We start from the raw sequence: 8,639 nt of genomic DNA on the forward strand, positions 1-8,639 counted from the left end.
AATCTGATCATTGGAAATATTTCAATACTTTATTCAAATTGTGGTCATTCTCATTTATTCATTTATTTCTTATTAAACTGAGTACCTATTATAAAACAGGTACTGCTAGGATAGTTGAAATATGTGGGAAGGTGGGATTATAAAAATGAAGAGCTCACAGTCTAGTGAGAGAGAGTTAATTATGCAAATAGCTAGAATTTAATGTGAGAAACACCATAATGGATAAATACCAAATGCTGTGGGTACACAGAAATATGAGGGGGAAGGTTTCATTTGAACCCAGCCTAAAAGAATAAATAACAACTAAGTAAAAGGGAGTGACATTCAGGGCAAGGCATTCTTGGCAGGTAACAAGCTATGAAAATGCTAAGAGACATGAAAAGAGAGACTGTGTTGGTGGGGCCATGAGTATGTCTATGTGGTAAAACAAAGGGCATCTTAGGATGTCCAGATCTTAGAGAGGATCTTAGGAGGACAATGATAGGAAAACACAATCTAGCCAGATTGTGAAGGAGGTTATATGACATATCCTATACTAAAGTGGGAGCTGTTGGCAGTTTTTACATAGGGGGAGCTCCATATAACGTTTGGATCTTAGAGAATTTCCATCTTTGTCAGAAGGATGGATTGGAGTGTGGAGATGACTCAGTTTAGAGAGAAAGCTGGCACAGATATGGACAAGGATATGGGGTGGATAGAAGGAGGTATACTGAACACCACTGGCGAAGGGGAGAGGTAAGGTGAGGATAAAGATGTGGTTTCCCACTTGGGTTGCTGGTAGGCAGTTTTTTGTGTACCACTTAAGCTATAGGATAAAGCCTACCATGTTATATGATCTCAAGGACTACCTTAAGTGTCTACGAAGACTTAAGTGTCAAGAGAATATGTTCCACTCTTAGCTTTCTTCTTATTTATCCAGGACCCCAGGAAGTGAATGTGGTATCCATTTACTGTCTGCATCATGGAGGAGAACACATGTCCCACAGCCACTGATGCCATTTGGTGGAGGACAGGGTGAGTAACAGGATGCAGCTGGAGATTCATAGATTTCTAGGCTGCATATAGTACATTCCCATCTTTGTCCAGGTGAGTGATTATCCTCAGGAGGAATTCAGGTCAGTTCTATTGTTAAGAGAGGCCATGGAAGTCAGGGTTTATGGAGGTACAGAACTCATGGCTATGGAAGATGTGATAGAACACAGGAAGTCAAGTGCTGTAAGATGTTTAATCCCTGAGGAGTTAAATGGTTATCTGAGGGATCCTTTTCTATGGCCCACCACTTCCTATATACGTCATCACTCAGAATATGCAATTTGGTGGGCATATAAAACCAAGTACATAAGTGACTACTATCACAGAGTTAGGAAAACTGTTTAAGAGAAGTTCAGAGTACCACAGCGCTCAGGGGATGGTAAATACCCAATTAGTGAATCAGAAAATAATATATGGAAGTAAGAGCATGAAGCTTTGAACAATAGCTTAAAATTCAATGAATTTTAGAGAGATTAGAGAGGAAGAGCATCCCCATCAGAAAGAACAGCATGTTCAAAGTCTCAGAGAAGGAAAATGCTTGGTTTTTTAAGGAACAGCAAGTAACAGGGAGGATTGGAAAACAGACATAGGAAGAGAGAAGATCTTGGCAAGGTTGGGGTTGGAGAAATGTACATGATGGGAACAAAATATTAAAAACAGAAGGCACATAGTTGGTAATCTGTATTCTGGAGTCCCCTGTGCCCAAGCTTCTCAATCTATATGATAGAAGAATACCTTCCTCTCTCTTTTTCACCATAAGCAATTATGAATTTTCACTCTGTTCCTAAAAGGTGAAAAGAAATCCAGGATATTATTATGAACCTGAATAATAATAGCTCACGTTTATTGTGCTAGGCATTGCGATAATAGATTATCTAATTTAAATAACAACAACACTATGAGACAAGTGGTATTATTATTCATATTTTGCAGATGAGAAAACTAAAGTTTAGTGATGTCAGCTTTCCAAGGTCACAAAGATAATAAGCGGGGAAACCAGAATTCAAACACTAAATGCAAAACTCAAGAAAAGGATTTGTTCATGTGCTCTAGATATATGATCTCTATAAGGGCTTCCAATTAAGTCAAGTTATACAAATAACCAAGTTTACCATTTTTGTAAAAAAAAAAAAAGTAAATCAACTGAAAATAAACGTCTTATTCTGCTAGCAGCTCAGAGGAACGTTTCCCATCCTTTCAATCAATCACAGGTTTCTGACAGTCCTCACAATCAGGATCAGTGTAGCATAATACTGAAAAATTCCTACCAGAGCCCAAAGGTCCCAAATGACCTTGGAAGATCAGATAATCCCTCTACTAAATGCCATCATCAAAAACTCATTACTTTTTTCCCTCAAAAACAAAATACCAACATTGGGAGAAAATCTACCTTAAATGAAAGCAAGACACTGATCATAAGAAGAATTTTCTTGAAAATGTCACTACTTTGCAATGGTTTTACTCTTCTTCCATACATGTAAGAAAAAAAATATGTAGGATTACATGTATGCTGTCTTACCATGTCTCAAGTGACTCCAGGAAAGGGTCATACTTCAAAATAGAGGGAGTATTTCTATGTAAAACCCACATAATGGTAATTATGATCTTTTCTTTAGTTTTATAAAGCCAGCCCACCTCAGTGAATTCCTACATCCCAGATGGAAACTGAATCAACTAAACAAAAAGAATAAAAGGTGGGAGATGGGGCACTAAATAAAATACCTTTTCCAAATTCTCCAGAATTCACCCATATGGAATATTTGAATTAAGCATTGAATACAGGAGCTTCTGAAGGAAATTCTCACTATTAGAGAAGCAGTAGACAAGGAAGTAAGAAGTGGTACCAATTGCCTCCCGCTTTCTCTACATTTTACAACTTTAATCCCAAGGAAGAATGCACCAAACGTCTTATTCTTTCCTGGAATGATAGAATCTCTACAGTGGTCCTGAAAGCAGTGATCCTGATAAGTAAAATGCCATTAAGCCTGAAAGCAGCAGTTTTATGGACAACATTTAAATTATTTCCATGCGCCCTCCGCTCACGCAGGATCAGTCACCGTGATTGGTGTATTATAATTTCCCCTGACTAAATTGGTCTCTCTCTTTTGCTTTTTCCCCAAGGAACTCAATTTGCCAGCAAGGAGCCTTTCCTGCCGCCCTCTATTTTTTTTTTCTTTTCATATTAACTATAATACAAAGGACTAAAGTAAAACCCAAACTCAGAGATTCTCATTGTTAACCACTGGCAGACATTTTGAAAAGCTCTGAGCATATTTTATCCTACATTTCCATACATTTTTGTGTTAATTTCCTAGTCCAAGTTTTGGGACAAAAAAGCTCTTAGTATTAACGAGGAAACAACTTAGAGGGCAATAAAATTTAAGTTTACAAATTATTGTTCTATTTTTGATACAATGTTTAACATTTCAGATATTAGCCTTTAAACATAATTAAAAGAAAAGTGAACTTTAGAACCAGGTGCATTTTTTAATGTACTTGATATAGGAAATGGAAAAGGGGGAAGATGTTATTTAAATTCTAGTTCTGAAGCACATCTTTCCCGTAATTGTCACAGGAAACTGGAAAATTATACCAACTATCCCTTGATCCTAGACACTGTTTCACCAATAGATTTTTGCTTTCGTTTCATAATTTCCTTTAATATTTGTACATGTCTAAAAGGCAATGGCCAAGTCTCTTTGTATTAAACAAAATGTATATGCCGTCAATGCCCCAGAATCTCTATGAATGAAGGTAATTATCCACAAAGGGGCAATATGAAAACAAGATCCCCACCCCTTTCAAAAGTATCTCTATTTCCACGGTTTCATAGAATGCCGTTTGCCATGTTATTCAAATCAAGTTGAAACATAAATGTGCTTAAGAGAGGTCATGTTCTGGCACTTCTCAAATTTTTCTGCGAGGCATCGCTGATGAGGAGGAGACTGAAGAGTGAATACATACAGCCTGGCTTTGGAGGGCAGCTCCCAAAGCAACCCACTTCCAAACTTGAAATTTCTTTGAAATCTTGTGACATAGTTTTAAAATGCATGCAAATTGTGCCTACCGCTGCCTAAGGTATCTGTTTGATTTAATACGAAGATTAAAGTACTTATCTGGATAAAACCCAGCACATCAAAACAGTGTTGCTTGGCACTTCTGGCACTCCTTGAAGATCTACTGAGGCATGCTTACCTTTAAGCCATGAATGGTCATCAGCATGATGCTGTGAAGGCGGGATCAGCAATGAGAGATGAAGTGCCTCAGCTCTGGCGAGGAGTTGCTGCTCCAATGCGACTATAGGTCTAGGAGGAAAATGATGCCATAAGAAAGAAACAAGTGGCTAGAAGGAAAGCTTAAAGGGAAACAAAGTCAGACTTACTTCACGATTTGCCTAGGGTCAAAGAATGATGCTTAATAATTACAATGACTTGATTTAGAAAAAAAATGCTATTAGAAAATGAATGGAAAAAGACAAGGAATTAAACTGTTCTTGTAGCAACAAAGGAGAGGTAATTTCTCCTTCATTTGCACACTTTAAAAACATAAAACTAAAGATTTTTAGTTTCTGGTTATATAGTAAAATAAAGTTACATAGCAAATCTCATTTTAATAAGATGTCTTTAATTACATGAGATTTGGCAGAATGTAGGTATAAATGTTTTGATGACATAGTTTATTAACAAAAGAAAAATTATGACATGCTAGTAGCATAAAGGAAGCTATATGCCATCATCCTTTAGGATCTAAATATTATTTGAGTGGAAGTATTATTTTTAATTAAAATTCAGTGAAAACATATCAGATTTGTATTAAAGTGATATTATAATGCTATCTTCAAGGGATAAAAATTTGAGTTTAAATATTATCCGAAAGCCAGGTCTCTTTTGGTTGAGCATATATACTATCATATATCTCTGAGATTCATACCTTTATATCATTAAGTTATATCTTATCAAAAAATATTTAATGAGATCAGTGCTTGCTGAGACTATACACTCTGGATGCTGCCTGATTATGCTAACGATTTGAAACACAGATTTTTAACCATACAAAGTAGAGCTAAAAATCTGAACATATATTCAATTGGAGCAATCAAACTTTTCTGGTTTCTCAGCCTCAACCTAATAGCTATGAGTAGTTGATTGCTTTTTTAAACTCTTTATTGTATAAGTTTTCACATATATACAACAGATAAATTCCCATGTACTGTCAACTTTAACAATTTTTCACCAATCTTGTTTCTTCCATCCAACCCACTGTTTTTTTTTGTTTTGTTTTCTTTTGTTTTTATGGTTTGTTGTTGTTGTTGGAGTATTTTACAGCAAATCCCAGACATCATGCTGTATTACCCATAAATACTTCAATGTGTATATCTAATTGATTCTATATAATCTCCGTTGCCATTATAATTCAGTCCTTTAATGTCTTACTTTATTATGTCTCCTAGTAAATTTGTCAGTTGAATTTTACTGAATAGAGTGTATATGATTTAGTATCTCAATACTATTATTTGAGTGTAAATATTTAGTCTGGCCATACCTATACCATCCAAGTCTAATATTTTAATTGAATTTGGTAAATTCAGTTATGAACTGCACTTAAGGGCTTTTATTGTTTTGCTTTTTTTGCAATATTAAATAGTCAAACCAGTAAAAACCACTTGTGGTTTTACCATCTGAAAAATAAGCATCTGAATGTGTATATACTGGACCAAATCAACCACATCATAGTCAAGTTATATAGATGCCAGATTATGAAATCCTTAGAATAGTTGATTACTATTTAAGCAATTAGATTATGTCAAGATCACTTCAAAACAATAAAACACAGAGGCAGTAAGAGTGTGGAAAGAGAACTTTGGAATCCACACAAGCCTAGGTTCCAATCTCTACTCTGCTACTTAATTAATGCCTTTGTTAACTTCAGCTAGTTAGTATTCTGAGTCTCAATAACCTCATCTGTATTATGGGGATAAAAATGCCATTGTAACTATCATGAAACTTGATTGAATTCAATGTATGTAAAGCGTCTGCTATATGATAAATAAAATTCCTTCCTTAATAGCTTCCCAGTCAATAGTCAACAATGCGATGGAAACAACCTAAAAATTATCCTCCGCTCATATGTCTTTTAAAATCTTGTAGACTATTTCAAATACTAACTGTCCCATATAACTAAAAATTAATAGATGGCACTCATTCAAAAATACATAATATTTTTTAAATGTTTTCACTCGATAGATGTATGAATTTACTTGTTTCTTTCATGTTGGATAATACAGTAAAGAAAGATAATTAGCAATCTCAACTTTAATTGGAATTAGTTGGTATGAAATAAAACTCCTCATTCGTATTTTTCTCAGGTAAAGTACTTCAATGAGATGTGTACTTTGGGGATCAATAACTTTTTGAAGTGGTTATTATTAATCTTTAAATTCACAAATGAAGAAACCAAGACTCAAGGACACAATAAGGGTCAGAATAGAAACTTAGACTGTTGCCCAAAACTAAACACATTCCAGTAACTCATCTCTCCTCTACTTAATTGAGGATAGTTTGAAAAGCATTTTATTCCCCCCCCCCAAAAGTAGGAGAAAACATTATCATGTATTTGGCTATGGTACTCTTTTACTATATAATATTGGAATATCAAAACTAAATCCTGATGTAGCTATGTGACAATGACCTTCTGAAAATAGCATACATACACGCATGCAAAAGCCCACCTGTTCTAATAATCCCACTATGCTTTTGCAGCTCCCTGAAACTCTCTTTGTTGATGAAGATGCTTTTTCATGCAGCAGGGTTGAGGGTTATTGATCTATAAAAGTCTTTATGATTCAGCTGCTGTGGAACTGTCTAGTGTCTGTGTCTCCAGAGTGTGATTTTCCAGTGACACCAAGTTGATTCTTGGAAATTTACATGCTGTTATCCATTTGACAATAAATTGCTGTGTAAATCCTTTATGTGATACACATGCAGGGCACTGTTTAATAACAAGCTATATATCTTAATGGTTAATCTGTCTTTTTTCTTTTTCTTTTTTTTGGGGGGTGGAGAGGGGGTTGCTTTTGAAAACTGGCCTTAATCTGCTACAGAGGTCACTTATAAATCGAGCGCATAGGTTCTGTGTGAAACAAGCAAGTTGTTTTAGCTTCAGATTTCACCCCAAAGTAATCATTGCATTGAGTTGCTTACTTGAGAAACTGACAAGATTCAGTTATTAATGATTTCTTTCTAAATGAGAAAACACATGTTAGGGCACAAGTGCCAAAACCAGACGGCCTGGTTGGAATCCTAGTTCTTCCATTTACTGGCTCTGAGATCTTGGGCAAGATGCCTAATTCTCTGTGCTTTCGGTTCCTCAGATGTGACACAAGGAAATATGTAAAACTGTTCCTACACCATAAGATTGTTGTGAGGACAAAATGAGTCAAAAACACTGGAAGTTCTTGAAGAGCACCTGATACATAATAGTTCTCAATAAATACGAATCATTGCTATCATGAACATATATAAAATATCTGTCACGTTATAAGTAATATTTGAACCCCTACTGCAGGCCAAGCATAGTGCTAGATGCTTTCAAATATTTTAATCAATTTCATAGTAATATTAAAGTACATGTTTTTCCCCCTGTTATGCTAATAAATAAACTAAGACTCAGAGAGGTTACCTAAATTGCCTAAACTCACAGAGCTGGTGACTGAACTGAAGGTTGACTTGAAGAGCAAAGGGAACGGCAGGTGCACCCTGGAGACCCAAAGGTCAGCCCTCCAGGAGTCAGCTGACAGTATGCTAGGCACTCACATTTCTCCAAAGGTTAAGGATTTTTTTTTAAAAGTCATTTTCTATACCAGTTAATATCAATACTGTAGTTTATTTTAAATGCAGCTACAATAACTGCTAACTAACATGACAATGAAAATATTTTAATGCATGTGTGGTTTTGCTAGTAGGGGCTGGCAGATGTAAGCAGGTAGATGGGCCACAGAAGTTTCCTGGAGGGAAAATAAACTCACTAAGCAATGAGTTTAAAGGCAAGTTCTCTCCTCATAGTCTTAGTGGTGCCATTCTTCCTACTTGCCTGTGGTACTCCTTCCCACATTCTTGCACATGGCTGGCTCTTCTTCATTCTTAAGCTCTAAGCTTAAATTCTCTCAGAAGAATGTCCTCTGACCAACCTATATGATCTCTCTATTACTCCTCATAGCCCCACCCTCTTCATGCTGCTGGAAGCCCTTGTCAGAATCTTCACGTTAATCATATATTTACTTGCTTGTCGAATACTTCCCTGTTTGTAGATCATGAGGGAACGGACTGTAGTAAATATTCAATAAATAAATGCATCAATGACCCACAAATATTTTGATTTCATCTCACATGTCTCAATTTTCTGGTCTTAAAAATATGACTTCTAGTGTCCAAATGTAATACTTTGTTTATGGAACTCTTTGTTTTTTTGATATACCACTATAGCTTTAAAAAAATCATAATACTTAAGTATGTAGCATTATAACTCACTTAAAAAATAAACCCCTAGGGGCTTCCCGGGGCTTCCCTGGTGGCGCAGTGGTTGAGAGTCCGCCTGCCGATGCAGGGGAC

This window comes from Physeter macrocephalus, chromosome 6 (genome assembly GCF_002837175.3).
Source record: "Physeter macrocephalus isolate SW-GA chromosome 6, ASM283717v5, whole genome shotgun sequence".
Taxonomy (NCBI): domain Eukaryota; kingdom Metazoa; phylum Chordata; class Mammalia; order Artiodactyla; family Physeteridae; genus Physeter; species Physeter macrocephalus.